We start from the raw sequence: 15,822 nt of genomic DNA on the forward strand, positions 1-15,822 counted from the left end.
TTCGCCTCTATTTTCATTAATGGTAATTTAATATATATTCATTTCAATGTTTTCATTTCAATGTTTTCATTTCAAGTTTTAATTCGCTATTTGCAAAACCCACACATATATACGTAATGGAAATAAATTATTTATTGAATGAATGAATGCTATTAGACAAAATAGCTATATAACTTTGAAACACAATTTCAAGAACAATATCAGTTTCCAGAGTTTGTTAAATTAATATTTTTGATAAAATGAACACTTTTTAACATACCAGTATCATTTTTTGTTTTTTAATTAAGAAGTGATTTTGTTGGTATGGCTGTTTGGAACGCTATAAGCCTTACAGTAACAACTATGTGATCACTGCTATTTCTAGTACGCTAAACGTAGTTGGGTCACCTTGAAGTTTGTTTAAATTACAGATACATTACAACAACGATAGATTACTGAAAGAAATATTTACTAAGCAAGTGAGATTTTTTTTTATAAATTGACGTTTTCAGGAAAATTTACTTTCTGAACTTCCTTTCATTATTGAATATTTATACAAAGAAATTAATTAGACGTAAAATATCATAAAAGTTATTAGAATTGGGAATGAAATGAACACACACACACACACACACACACACACACATGTCTACAAGCGATGCAGGTTCAAGTCCCAGCAGCCTTCGATTTTTCTATCGAAAAAGGGTTTTTCAACCCAGTTTTTACATCCTATTATTTATGGCATTATATATACTGCGAGACTCGGTTCCAAAAAAGAATATTCCATACTCTCTCCAAAATTCGCGAATTTTTATGACGTCACCAATATCTGTGTGTATATGTACGTATGTGTGTCTTTGTCTTTTGTTTTTCTGTAAATCCCAACTATATGTATGTATATGTATATATATGTATATATATACATATATATATATATATATATGTATATATATATATATATATATATATATATATATGTATATATATATATATATATAGATATATTATATATATATATATATATATATATATATATATATATTATATATATATATATATACACGCACACACAATACAGTATCATTTCAGCTGATTTTACTAATCAGTTTCGTACATGAGAGTTTATGGGAAAGTGCTAATTCCACACTGTCGGCATACATACATACATACATACATACATATACATACATACATACATACAACAACATACATACATACATACATACATACACGTGGACTTACGAGAAGATCATTAATAGAATTTCTGAATGACTCTCGAGATGCATATACGCATATAAATATAGTATCGCACAATGCAGTAGGAATGAATTTTTAGTAACCGTTAACATGATTATATTTGCTTTAAAGTATAGGTGACTTAAGTTTACTTTTAACCTTACCATTCTTACAAACACCAAGTAGATAGTTAACTCGCTATGTGATCGTGAATGCCCCAAACCTCACATGTGTGTTGGCTCACACTTTTGCGAATGCTTGTATGAGCGAGTGTACTCGCGCCATGCAGCTTGCCCAAGGGCATTTATACATCCATATTTGTTAACGGTTATTTTTGATACTTTTCTCGCTGGATTGCGTGTCCGTTTCTATTTATGCCATCTGTGATTTTATCGTTGATCTATATAAATGAAGATATTTCTTTCGTCTGGCTGCTTTTCTTTCTACAAAGCGGGAGGTTACATTGTGGAACTGTTATTTTAACGAGTTGCATTTATTTATCATCCGACGAGATACATCTACACCGCCAGATGCTTCTGAACCAGTTGTTGGGTGTCCCAGATATGAGGGATCGATGCTAGATGTGTCGAAACAACTGTCATGAATAATAATGAATTCTCGTATATTCCATCTTTCATTTGCCATAAATGTGTGTGTGTGAGAGAGAAAGAGAGAGAGAGAAAGAGAGAGAGAGAAAGAGAGAGAGAGAGAGAAAGGAAGAGAGAAAGAGAATTTGTTGTTGAAAATGCACCTGAATTTGAAAAACTTGTAATTGTTTTTAAGTAAATTTATTTACATAAATACCAAATTGGTTTCAACAATTTTTTGTTTCATTTCTATATTTAAGAGATGAGGAACTATGTACATTATTTACATTATTTACATTTGGTGAAGCTCTATCAATGATTCAGGAAAAACTAGTGACAGACACCCATCTAAAAGAACGCACTAGTATACCAATAAGAAACCTGATGGAAATGTTGACCTTCTGTGTAGAAACTACCTACTTCAGAATGGACACTGATATATATCGACAAGAAGAGGGTTTAACTATGGGTTTGCCATTATCACCGATAACAGCCAATATATACATGGAATACTTTGAGAATTTGGTTTTAGGACCAACGCCACTAAAACCAACCCTATGGCTGCGATATGTTGATGAGACCTTTATACTCTGGCTCCACCAGGAAGATATCCAAGTGCTGTTAGATCATGTGAACTCAATAAAGCCATCCATACAGTTCACAATTGAAAAGGAAAAAGACAATCAGCTAACATTCCTGGACGCATTAATAACACGCACCAAGTATGGATTCCGGACATCCGTATACCGCAAGCCGACTTTCACTGGACGACACCTCAACTTCAATTCCCACCATCCGCACAGTGTAAAGAGGGGGATTTCTCAGTACCCAAAACATCAAGCAAAGAATATTAGTAGCGATCGTGATACACACCGCGAAGAAATGATCAAGCTCAATAACAATCTGTTAAGTAACAACTACCCCAAAAACATACTGTCCACTCCAATTATGAAGAAAAGAGAGGATGAAACCAATAAACTGTTCACAGTCTGTGTACGCTATGTGAAAGGCATCTCCGAAAAGATACAAAAAGATATGCGGCCCATATGACATCAGGGCAGTATTCAAGAGTAATACAGCACTTCGCAAATATCTCCTTCAAGTAAAATCACCAATAGAAGAGAATATGACCAAAGACTGCGTGTACTCCATCCCATGCAGCTGTGGTAGGTTATACAAAGGCGAAACATGCCTCACCCTCAAAATAAGGGTAGACGAACATCGCAAAGTTGTTACACGAGGAGATATTGATAAATCAGGTATGGAAAAATGGAGACCACCTTCCCCTGTGGAATGAATTTAAAATAATAGGTAGAGAACACTACCGGAAAATATGAAAACTAAAAGCAGCAACACATATGTTAGGACACAACAACCTCCTAAGCAGACCGAGTGCAAATATGAGTAGCATATGAGAAATGGTATTAAGGAAGGATAGAAAAATATTAGATTTATAAGCCCTAAAATTCACTCCATAATTACCCTCGGGCATATGACATAGAGGTTAAGAGCGCGGGCTACTAACCCCAAGATTCGGAATTCGATTCCAGGTGGTAACTTGAATAATAATAACATCGAAAAATACCTTAGGAATGAGAATCCTGGTTCGAAATTTCCTCAAGACACCTAATAAAGGCTGGAGGGTATATCAACCGAAACGTGTTAACAACAAACAAGATGAGGGCAAATATCAGTCAAATGTAAATAATTTTTTGTTTATCAATGATATAAAGGTATGGGACTTTTTAAAAAATTTAATTGCGAAGTAGAAAATATGTTTAAATGATTAAATGTTCACAAAATTGAATGAAATCAGAAATGACCGGCGAATGGGAAACACCAAAGTTTGGTCATACTGAAAAACAGAACTACAGAAAATGTAACAAAACCCCTTTTATTTACTTTCCTTTTCTCCCCTTCTCTCTCTCTCTCTCTCTCTCTCTCTCTCTCTCTCTCTCCCTCTCTCTCTCTCTTAACTCAGTATGACCGAATTTTTGGTGATCCACATTCTTTATATTCTTCTCTGGTCATTTTTGATATTATTGAATTTTGCGAACATTTAATCACTTAAACATGTTTTCGCTTCGAAATTTAAAATTCTTAAAATCCCATACCTTTATACCATTGATAAATAAAAAAATTGCTGAAACTAGTTTGGTATGTATTTAAATAAATTTATTTAAAGACGATTACAAGCTTTGCAAATTCCGGTGCATTTTCAACAGCAAATTCTCTATATTTTTTCCAGTGTGGAAATTCACGCCCCCTTTTCTTATATAGATATAAAGAAGAAATGCCAGGCTCATAAAGGTCCAGTTTTCCGGTTTCAGTTGCGTATATATGCCGCACTTGGATGGGACGCCGGTCCGTCGCAGGATTATATATATTTATATATAATTATTATTATTATTATTATTATTATTATTATTATTATTATTATTATTATTATTATTATCATTATTCTTTCTAAGTCTCTCTAAAGGAGACTATGGCAGCGGTACTGGATAGTAATAGTTATCGCCAAGCTAATATGGCAGTCCATAAATATAGGTCGAAAGCTGCCGTTGATTAGCTCCAAGAGGCCATCGCCTCTAGCTCGCTAAGTGACACACGAACCTGTATCCATTATAACCTTCGAACAGGGGAGGTCAGCCGCTTCCCCTGCTGGGTTCGGTTGCTCTGCATTGATAAAGAGCAAATACCCTGAAACTAGTCTGCAGCTGCCTGACCAGCAAGGGGGAGCGGCTGACCTCCCCTCTTCGAAGGTTATAATGGACACAGGTTGTGTGTCACATAGCTAGCTAGAGGCGATGGCCTCTTGGAGCTAATCAACGGCAGCTTTCGTCCTATATTTCTCGACTGCCATATTAGCTTCGTGATAACTATTATATAATAATATATATATTATATATAATTTTATTATTATTATTATTATTATTATTATTATATTATTATTATTATTATATTATTATCATTATTCTTTCTAAGTCTTCTAAAGGAGACTATGGCAGCGGTACTGGATAGTAATAGTTATCGCCAAGCTAATATGGCAGTCCATAAATATAGGTCGAAAGCTGCCGTTGATTAGCTCCAAGAGGCCATCGCCTCTAGCTCGCTAAGTGACACACGAACCTGTATCATTATAACCTTCGAACAGGGGAGGTCAGCCGCTTCCTGCTGAGGGTTCGGTTGCTCTGCATTGATAAAGAGCAAATACCCTGAAACTAGTCTGCAGCTGCCTGACCAGCAAGGGGGAGCGGCTGACCTCCCCTCTTCGAAGGTTATAATGGACACAGGTTCGTGTGTCACATAGCTAGCTAGAGGCGATGGCCTTTGGAGCTAATCAACGGCAGCTTTCGTCCTATATTTCTCGACTGCCATATTAGCTTCGTGATAACTATTAATAATATATATATATTATATATAATTTTATTATTATTATTATTATTATTATTATTATATTATTATTATTATTATATTATTATCATTATTCTTTCTAAGTCTTCTAAAGGAGACTATGGCAGCGGTACTGGATAGTAATAGTTATCGCCAAGCTAATATGGCAGTCCATAAATATAGGTCGAAAGCTGCCGTTGATTAGCTCCAAGAGGCCATCGCCTCTAGCTCGCTAAGTGACACACGAACCTGTATCATTATAACCTTCGAACAGGGGAGGTCAGCCGCTTCCTGCTGAGGGTTCGGTTGCTCTGCATTGATAAAGAGCAAATACCCTGAAACTAGTCTGCAGCTGCCTGACCAGCAAGGGGGAGCGGCTGACCTCCCCTCTTCGAAGGTTATAATGGACACAGGTTCGTGTGTCACATAGCTAGCTAGAGGCGATGGCCTCTTGGAGCTAATCAACGGCAGCTTTCGTCCTATATTTCTCGACTGCCATATTAGCTTCGTGATAACTATTAATATATATATATATATATATATATATATATATATATATATATATAATATATATATATATATATATATATATATATATATATATATATATATAGAAGGAGCTTCTACAGGACTAGAAATGTTTCATTCAAGAGAAATCTTCAGGAAGCTTCCTGAAGATTTCTCTTGAATGAAACAGTTCTAGTCCTGTAGAAGCTCCTTCTATATAATAAATTAATTTTACTCTGCTATGTATTGAGTACCTTATTTACTGTGGTTAACCCCGAATCAACCCGGGACCTACATATATATATATATATAAAGTTGAAACTGAAATGGGATTCGTCTAGATTTTCTCTTGTTTAAACATTTTTAAAGACTTGACCAGTTTCATAGATTTCTCTGATTTTCAAAAGTTGAGATAGAAAGACGTGGAGCTTTGCTGCAACTTTTGAAAGCAATCAAACCTCAAATATTTCGTTGGCAAGTATGTCTTTGCTGATGGGAAATGCTTTTATAAAGTAAGTAACTGAAGATAGTTCATAAGGATTAACAAGTATCTCGAGCAGTTTACGAAAAAAAGTGCACAGGAAATTAACTCTAGAGAGTTTGAAGCTCTTAGGACTCTCGAGGAGGACGACTACGTCAAATAATATAAGCTAGATCCGGGTGACGGGGTGCAACAGTGACGCCTAAAACAATGGAGATGATTGTTAGAGCGGAGCTGTAGTGTCACTAAAAAAAAAAACCAGAGAAAACAAAAGAAACAGCACGTTCCTGGTTCTGTAGCCGTAATAGGCCTTATTTGATGCATATCCAGTTTATAACATAATCAAGAATGTATGTGTATAAAAGAGTATCACGGTTGTGATCAAACTTTAACATGACTTTCATTTGAGCATTTTTGAGTTAACGCATTTTCTATTATAGTTTTGTTACAGGTTTATAAATCTTATATACGTGAGCTAAGGCAGCGAGCTAGCAGAATCGTAAGTATGCCGGGCGAAATGCTTAGCAGTATTTCGTCTGTCTTTGCGTCCTGAGTTATAAATTCCGTCGAGGTCGACTTTGGCTTTCATTCTTTCGAGGTCAATAAAGTACCAGTTGCGTACTGGGGTCGATATATTCGACTGGCTCCCTCCCCCAAAATTTCTGGCCTTGTGCCTAGAGTAGAAAATAAAAAGACTCGTTAGCACGCTGAACGAAATGCTTAGTGGCATTTCGCCCGTCGCCACATTACAAAGTTCAAATTCCGCAGAGATCGACTTTGTCTTACATCTTCTCGGGGTCGTAAATTAAGTACCAGTGACACACTGGGGTCGATGAAATCGACTAGTACCCTCCTCCTAAATTCCAGATTTTGCGCCTTCAGCAGAAAGGATTCTATGCGTGAGCTCGCCGTGACAGCTCCTCTCATATAGTGAATCCTTGCATTTTTAGCGATTTTCATTAGTTTAATTGCAGACTGTTGTTGTATAGGGAGGAAATAATACAATAATCTTTGAAATACAACACGTGAACTTCAGACAACTTTATCGCTGGAGCAACCTTTTATGTCTTCTTTTTTATTGCTCTTTGTAAAGGCTGCGAGCTGGCAGAAACGTTAGCACGCCCGGCGAAATCCTTAGCGGTATTTCGTCTGCCGCTGCGTTCAAATTCCGCCGAGGTCGACTTTGCCTTTCATCCTTTCGGGGTCGATTAAATAAGTACCAGTTACGCATTGGGTTCGATATAATCGACTTAATCTGTTTGTCTGTTCTTGTTTGTCCTCTCTGTGTTTAGCCCCTTGTGGGTAGTAAAGAAATAGGTACTTTGTCTGCCGCTACGTTCTGAGTTCAAATTCCGCCGAGGTCGACTTTGCCTTTCATCCTTTCGGGGTCGATTAAATAAGTACCAGTTACGCATTGGGTTTGATATAATCGACTTAATCTGTTTGTCCGTTCTTGTTTAGCCCCGTGTGGGTAGTAAAGAAATAGGTATTTCGTCTGCCTTTATGTTCTGAGTTCAAATTCCACCGAGGTCGACTTTGCCTCTTATCCTTTCGAGATCGATAAATTGATTACCAGTTTCATACTGGGGTCCAAAAATTTCGGGCCTTGTGCCGAGAATTGAAAAGAATCGTTAGCACAGCGGACAAAATGCTTTATGGCATTTCACCAGTCTTTACGTGGTGAGTTCAACTTTCGCTAAGGTTGACTTTGCCTTTCATCCGTTCGGGTCGATAAACCAAGCACCTGTTAAATACTTTGATCGATATTATCGGCAACTCCCTCCCTGATGCCTATAGGAGAAAGGACTCATATTATTCTTCGATTTTTTAAAATTTATATTTAGACTCCGGTAAAACTCTAATATATCTGTCATAAAAATGAATGAATCAATTAACATTTTTCACATTTATATTGTTGTAAGATTATTATTATTACGGCACTCCGTCGGTTACGACGACAAGGATTCCAGTTGATCCAATCAACAGAACAGCTCATTCGTGAAATTAACGTGCAAGTGGCTGAGCACTCCACAGACACGTGTACCCTAAACGTAGTTCCCGGAGAGATTCAGCGTGACACAGAGTGTGACAAGGTTGGCCCTTTGAAATACAGGTACAACAGAAACAGGAAGAAAGAGTGAGAAAAAGTTGTGGTGAAAGAGTACAACAGGGCTTGCCATCACCCCTTGCCGGAACCTTGTGGAGATTTAAAAGTTTTCGCTCAATAAACACTCACAACGCCCGGTCTGGGAATCGAAACTACGATCCTACGACTGCAAGTCCGCTCCCTAACTACTGGGCCATTGCACCTCCACTATAAGATCATAAATGTACTCAAAGACAGGTTTGCTTTTATTGCGTAAACAAATTTATGCAATTATATACGCACAAGGAATTATATAATTTTCATCATTAAATACAAAACTTACGAAATGGTCTGTTGTCTAATCAGTTTATTGTTTACTAGGTGATGTACCCGGTAATTCCAGGGAAAGCGGGGCTTATCCCTTGGTTCTATTTTCATAATTGTTTGGCTAATCCAACAGCAACAATACAAAGTATGTAGCCCTTAAAACGGTTTTTGTGCATTTACAGAGAATGCTGAACTGTCTTACACAGGATCTTGTTTTTAGGAATTCCCAGTAAGTTATGGATACCCAAATTGTGAAGTCAGTTATATGATAACATGAAATTAGTTACCCGACAGTAAGAATTCAAATAAAGTAGCCCCGAAAGGGGCTTCAATGCGTTCCCAGAGTATATAGAACTTAGGAGGAAATACTAAGGTTTGTATACTAAAATCGTGAAGCATATTACGTAATAACAGGCTAATCAGATATGAGATAATAACAATTCAAAGTAAATAACTCTGAAAAGGGATTTTGTGCGTTTCCAGAGAATATTACCCTCAGCGGCGCTAGTGTGGATGTATTCGTGAATAAGTCATTAACCGAAATAAGTGGATCTATTGTTTAGGAAAATACTATTGTTTCAGAGTTGTGCTGGATAAATTGCGAAAATAACTCTAGCAGTTCAAATACGAAGAAATAAGCATACTCAATTTGATTTATACTAAATAATTTAGGAAAATGAATGGGTTATTTCCCATCCAGGGGCAAATGGGTTATTTCCCTCGGCTGTTAAAAGAAATTATATTAGACATATATAAGGATCTCTTCCAGGGGCCCTATTATCGATATGTTTTCAACAATCTGAGTATGCCATGAGGTTTCTAGACATGAATTCTACTCACGTGTCAAGTTTCATCAAAATCGATTAAACGATGTAGGAGGAGTTAGCTAACAACTCCACAAGCACACCCACAGAATTTCCCACATATGTAGTACATATGGGACGCAACAGTTTTCATGCAAAACCGACAGTTTACGAGCAAAATTTCTAGGCTGATGATATATGTTTTACTCTACTGTTGCTAAGTATCATACATAACGATGCGAAAAACTGGATCACAACATTTCATCATCCTGAAAATAGACTTAGGAGACGTAGAATTTACTACTATGATGAAAATATGCTAGTATTACTATATTGATTGGTATTTGCGTTGTATTACATAATTTAAATTCAAAAATAAGCCAGTATTTTATTGATTGTTTGGTGGTACTTTGGTGCTAAATGTAGTCGTTTCTTTTTTTATTCTTTTCACAGAATACACTGTAGATCATTTCCATCCCTTTTCTGATTAAAATCTTTCTTTAAACGTGGTTTTCATATCTTCACACACACACACACACACACACACACACACACACACACACACACACACACACACATACACACGCACACACACACACATACACACACACACACACACTCACACACACACACACACTCACTCATACGCGCACACACACTGGCATAAAATGGCTAAATTAGGTGAATAAGAATCTAAATCAAGAAAGATGATATAAAGGGGAATTTGAACAGTTGAGTCATGTGTTTTCATAGAGAAATAATAAGACGTTTTATGTATTCTTTTTCTCGAAACCATCATATTTTGGTAAGTGGAATACTGTAGAACATCATTCTGGTTTCTATCTAAGATTTCGCCCATTCTATCAGCCACAGATAATTGTGTTATGTGAGCCAACAAAAAGGTTTTCTTGCAAATGTAGATAGCAAAAGACGTCTGCGTTGTCCTGCAACACCTAAACGTTTTAAATAATTGAAACCAACTTGTCTATCAGAACACTGGTCTACCATCAATATAATGATCATAATCATAGTTTAATTCTCTAAACAATGAATAATTGAAAAGTCTCGTACAAATATTTAATGCAATGATTTCTAATATATGAGCATAAATTCTCAAATTGTATGGAAAGATTCGGAGCAATTGTGATCAAAATTATTCCAATTATGATCATTGTATCTTTTAAGGGATATCTGAGATTAGATTATTCAGTGTCTATCCTTTTTATGACGACAGGCAGTGAAATTTGGCTGTTATTTTTAACTGGGCGGGTTCCCATTTGAAGGCTTCCTCGTTGGCTTAGAACTGATGTATTTGCGGTGGATTTCAGTATAAGAAAGTTATAAGCTTTTTTAATAACAGACAAAATGGGTCTGCCGCTTGCGTGTGTCTTCTTGAACAAATATTAAAACGGTGTATCTTTTATCTTTGGTCTTTTACTTGTTTCAGTCATTAGACTGTCTTGAAGAATTCTTAGTCCAATAAATTGACCCCGATACTTTTTTTAAAGCCTGGTTCTTAATCAATCGATCTCTTTTACCGACCGCTAAGTTACGGGGACGTAAATACACTAACACCAGTTATCAAGTGGTGGTGAGGTACAAACACAGACTCAAAGATATACACACACGTATATATATATATATATATATATATATATTCATATATATATATATATATTCATATATATATATATATATATATATATATTTATTTATATATATATATATATATATATTCATATATATATATATATATATATATATATATATATTATATATATATATATATTATATATATATATATTCATATATATATATATATATTATATATATATATATATATATATGTGTGTGTGTGTGTGTGTGACGGGCTTCTTTTTCAGTTTCCGTTTACCAAATCCACCACAAGGCTTTGGTTGGCCCGAGGTTATAGTAAAAAATACTAGTACAAGGTGCCACGCAGTCGCAGTGAGACTGAACCAAGAATCATGTGTTTGGGCTGCAAGCATCTTACCACACAGCCACGTCTGCACCTATGGTTTTACCATACGTTCCATATTATCCTTTAAAATACTTATAATGAATTGACTCTCAATCCTTTCTTATGGAGGGACAATGCGTTAAATTCCGAAAGATTTACAGATTTTTACAGTTCCAGTGATGGTCTTTTACTTGTTTCAGTCATTAGACTGTCTTGAAGAATTCTTAGTCCAATAAGTCCAATGGATCTGTAGTCTTCGAATTAGCTTCCTCCTTTCTGGTTTTGAGAAGCCTAATTTTTCAATATTTGTATTTAGGCAGTATGTTACATATCCCACAACCCCAATTATTACAGGTATAAACCTGAACTTGCAATCTGGATAGAGTAACTGCAGATTTCCCAATAGTTCAGCATAGGTATTCTCTTTTTCACTAATCTTCAGCTTTATGTTAACATTCGCTGGGCAGGAAAATTTCCACATCTGTGCATAGTTTCTCTTCTCTATCCCAAATCATTATATCAGGTATGTTGTGCTTACATTTTATTGGCCTTCACTGGTACATTCCACCAGTATTCCTTTTTATTATGAGTGGCAATGACTTCTACTATACTGTGTGTTCTTATGTATGTATGTATGTATGTATGTATGTATGTATGTATGTATGTATGTATGTATGTATGTATTGTATGTATGTATGTATGTGTGAATGTGTGTGTGGGGAATATATCTATACACACACATACACACGGACTCACACACACACACAGGTACACACGCACATACATACTTCAGCTTTATGTTAACATCCTCTGGGCAGCTAATTTCCACAACTGTGCACAGTTTCTCTTCTCTATCCCAAACCATTATATCAGGTATGTTGTGCTTACATTTTATTGAGGTCTTCACTGGTACATTCCACCAGTACTCCTTTTCATTATGAGTGGCTATGGCTTCTGCCATACTGTGGGTTTATATTTCTTTGTCCTCGGGATTATCCTTCTGACGGATTTCATTATAGAGTGTCCTCATATCTCATCGGTAGATAATACCGTGATGACATTTTCGGACGCTGCTTATGGTGTGGGTGATATTTTCGATGTTAACTCCACAAAGTCTGCATCAGTTGTCACATTTTACGGCTTTTCCCGCATCTCTATCCCTTTTGTGCATCAGGTACTTGGTTGATATTTCCTGTTTCTGGATTGCAAACACATACCCTTCAAAGTGGGAGGTAGTAAACCTGCTACTGGCCCAAGATAAACTGCTTTGATGAACGATGTCACTATCATCTCGGAGCTTTCTACAAACATATTCATGCGTAGTCTTCTGCTTATACAGGCCCATCCTTTCATCTGATGATACGTTGCGGTAGAGTTGTGCGACTTCTTTGGGCATGTATTCTATTCAGACAAAGAATGTTGCTCAAGGAGCTGCCTTCCAAGTCTTATGATGTTATCAGCTTCATGTATGCAAACTTGGTCAAGGGATGCACTTCAACTCTGGTGGTTGAAATTTGTTGCCGAAGGGATATGGTGCGACATTCAAAGGCATTTTGGATCGATATTTAGTTTCTGTTTTAGATAGAGGCGGTTTATGTCACTGTTTATGTGGAAATTATAAGTGCTTGTTAATATTTTTCGGATTTTCACATCAATGGCTCGGATCTCATCAAGCGACCCAAATGTTGGTATGAGTATTGGCACTGCAAACACATTGTGGGCCACTAGAGTTCTGAGATCCAAATTTTCTTTATTTGGTTGTAATATTCTTTAGTGACACGCGTTGTGTTAAAGGTGCCACTGTAAGATACATTTTCATCCACCCCTAGATACCTGTAACATTCCTCGTCAGATACAGGGGAGACAGACAAATCATTGACAGAGATGCTGCTAGTCTGGTTTATAGTTTTCGCCCTTTTCATAATCATATAACAACATTTATCCTGACCAAACATCAACCCTACATCTTTTGAGAATATTGTAACTAGGTCAAGACTCTTTTCATCTCATGCATATTCTTTGCATAAAGTTTTAAGTCACCCACAAAGAAACCGTGTGTGATTTTGGTATTTCTGTTTCCTTGTGAATCAGTGAGATAGACTTCAGACTTCCTTAACATGAATGACATGGGGTTTACAGAAAGTATAAACATCGCAGAGAAGCTGTCTCCTTAGAATATGCGATATTGTATTCTATCGGTGATAATACATTCGCTCTTTGTGTTTAATTTCAAGATGGTGGCTTACGATGAGGTCAGGTCAGCTATGGATTTGACTATTTTCACTGGAACTTTGGCAAGTTGAAGGGCTTCCAGCATCCGTGAATGGGAACAGAGTCAAAGGCTTGTTTGTCACCTAGCCACATTGAAACTAGGTTTCTCCTGTACTCTCGCGCCTCTGACATCACAGTTTTGTTGATAAGCAATTACTCGGCACATCACCAGACTCCCTTCTTCCCAGCTGCTTGTTCTGCTGTGATAATGTTATTGGTTTCACAATGGCCCTGGAGGAAGAGGTTTAAACATGCTGTAAATATTTTATACATTAAGTTCTGGCATGCAATTGACCGGTAATTTTTTGCCGTGTAGGTAGTTCAGTATTTGGGGATCAATTTTGTCTCAGCCAGAGCTAGCCCGTGTGGCACGCTACTGTTCCCAATGAAAGCTTGCTGGCACAGATTGATAAGGTATGCTTGGTAGAATGTTAGCTTCTTGTACCAATATCCAACAATCAAGTCTCTTCCAGGTATTTTTCCATCCTGGAGTTTCTGGATGACAGTTTCGAGAGTTTCACCATCAATGTTTGTATGTCTTGGATGTAACGTAGGAGCAATAAGTTTTTCGGATTTCTTCCATCCACAAAGCATCTTGGTTAAATTCCTTCTTTTCACTCCAGATTTTCTTCCAGAAGGCGTCTATGTATTTTCATGAAGGAGCTTCCGTGATATTTATTGCTCCTCCTCTCATGTTTCTGTATACTGCTGCCTGGTTTCAGCTAAATTTTTTATTTATTGTTCTTCTCTCGGTTATTCTCTTCTGATGTCGGAGTTTTTCACTGACAGCTTTTAGTTCCTGCTTGAACGTAATCAGTTTGCAAGTGAGTGTCCTCCTTTTGTTGTCTCCAAACACCATTTCTATCTCCTACTTTACTTTCTGTTGGTGGGACCGTTTAGTGATTTGCTTGTTTGCATGCAATAAGCATCATTACATGACTGATGGTCTTCTCCAAATCAGTTATCTTTTTCTCTGTCTTCAAAACCCATAATGGTACTTTCTTTGTTTTTCCGGTTTTGTTTACTTTCTGAATATAATTCATGTACTATTTTACAGTAGTAGCCAGAGCATATAGACAGGTGTTAATCTGCCAGAATGTGGGTTCATCACACTGTTGTAAATACTCAGCACAAATTTTGTTAACAACTTCTAATACTGTATCTGGTGATTTTTACTTATTTTAGTAGAGAATACTCTCCTCGAGAAAGTCCTTCAAATCCAAAGTTATTTTTTCTCGGAAAATTTCACTAAGGGCACATTTCAACGGCATATAATCCTGACTACTACTACTACTACCACCACCACCACCAACACCACCACCACTTCTACTACTACTACAATAATCGTTGCGGTTGTGCCTGCTATTTACCATAGTCGCTATGTATGTATGTATGTATGTATGTATGTATGATTGTTTTTATGTTAAGTTATCAATTTAACACCAAACTGAATGATTATTCCCGGCTTCTTTGTTAATTTTTTTTCTTCTAGGAAAACGTTCAGAGTGACTAGTTTCGGTTGGTTGGACGTCATTTTATATAGCGAACAAGCCGAAACTGTAAAGTCACCAGCAAACTTTTTCTTTGTAAAAGTTAATAAGTGTATATGAGTGCGTGAGAGAAAGAGAGGCGGGGAGGGAAAGAGTGTGTGTGTGTGTGTGTAGTGTAGTGTGTGCGAGAAAGAGTGAGTGCGTGTGTGAGTGAGTGGGCATGTGTTTGTGTGTAGCCAGTGTGTGCGTATGTATTAAATAGTTCGGACCAGAGCAATAATAGAAGACTCTCGATCAAGTCGCCACTGAACTCTAAACCAAACGATTGGTAAGCAAACTTCTTACCACACAGCCATTCCAGAGTCTATTAATTATATTATTTCTTGCATAACAAATTTGATGAGTATCTCCTACTATCCTGGTTTTATCGAACACATTTTCACGCAGCAGGCTGGTTGAAGTATTTTCTAGTACGCTTTAAGAATCAACCACGTTTGCTGTCATCTTTTGACTCTTAACAGAAATCAATAGTCCACATTCCGTATTATGGTGTATCTGTTATTCTGCCACTTTGGAGGCAAGTATTTCCGGGTACCACGTTTGTAAGCAACATATACATATCGTCTTCGCTTGCATGGTGATTTCAACTATTGGCCCTCTCCACATAATAATTAGTCG

At 36.7% G+C, this 15,822-nt stretch overlaps 1 protein-coding gene across 6 annotated transcripts in view; it reads left to right on the top strand.

The window, feature by feature from the left end:
- Window positions 1–15,822, top strand: part of LOC115221077 (transient receptor potential cation channel subfamily M member-like 2) — a 151,886-nt gene that overhangs the window by 3,612 nt on the left and 132,452 nt on the right. Inside the window, exon 1 of one of the 6 annotated variants that reach the window (XM_036510456.1) lies at window positions 15,307–15,822. This exon is cut by the window's right edge and continues 400 nt beyond it. The exons of the other annotated variants lie outside the window; for them this stretch is intronic. The gene's annotated coding sequence lies outside the window, so the exon portion shown is untranslated. Of the gene's footprint in view, window positions 1–15,306 lie in introns of those variants that run through there. 6 annotated transcript variants of the gene reach the window in all.

Source organism: Octopus sinensis, linkage group LG17 (genome assembly GCF_006345805.1).
Source record: "Octopus sinensis linkage group LG17, ASM634580v1, whole genome shotgun sequence".
NCBI lineage: Eukaryota > Metazoa > Mollusca > Cephalopoda > Octopoda > Octopodidae > Octopus > Octopus sinensis.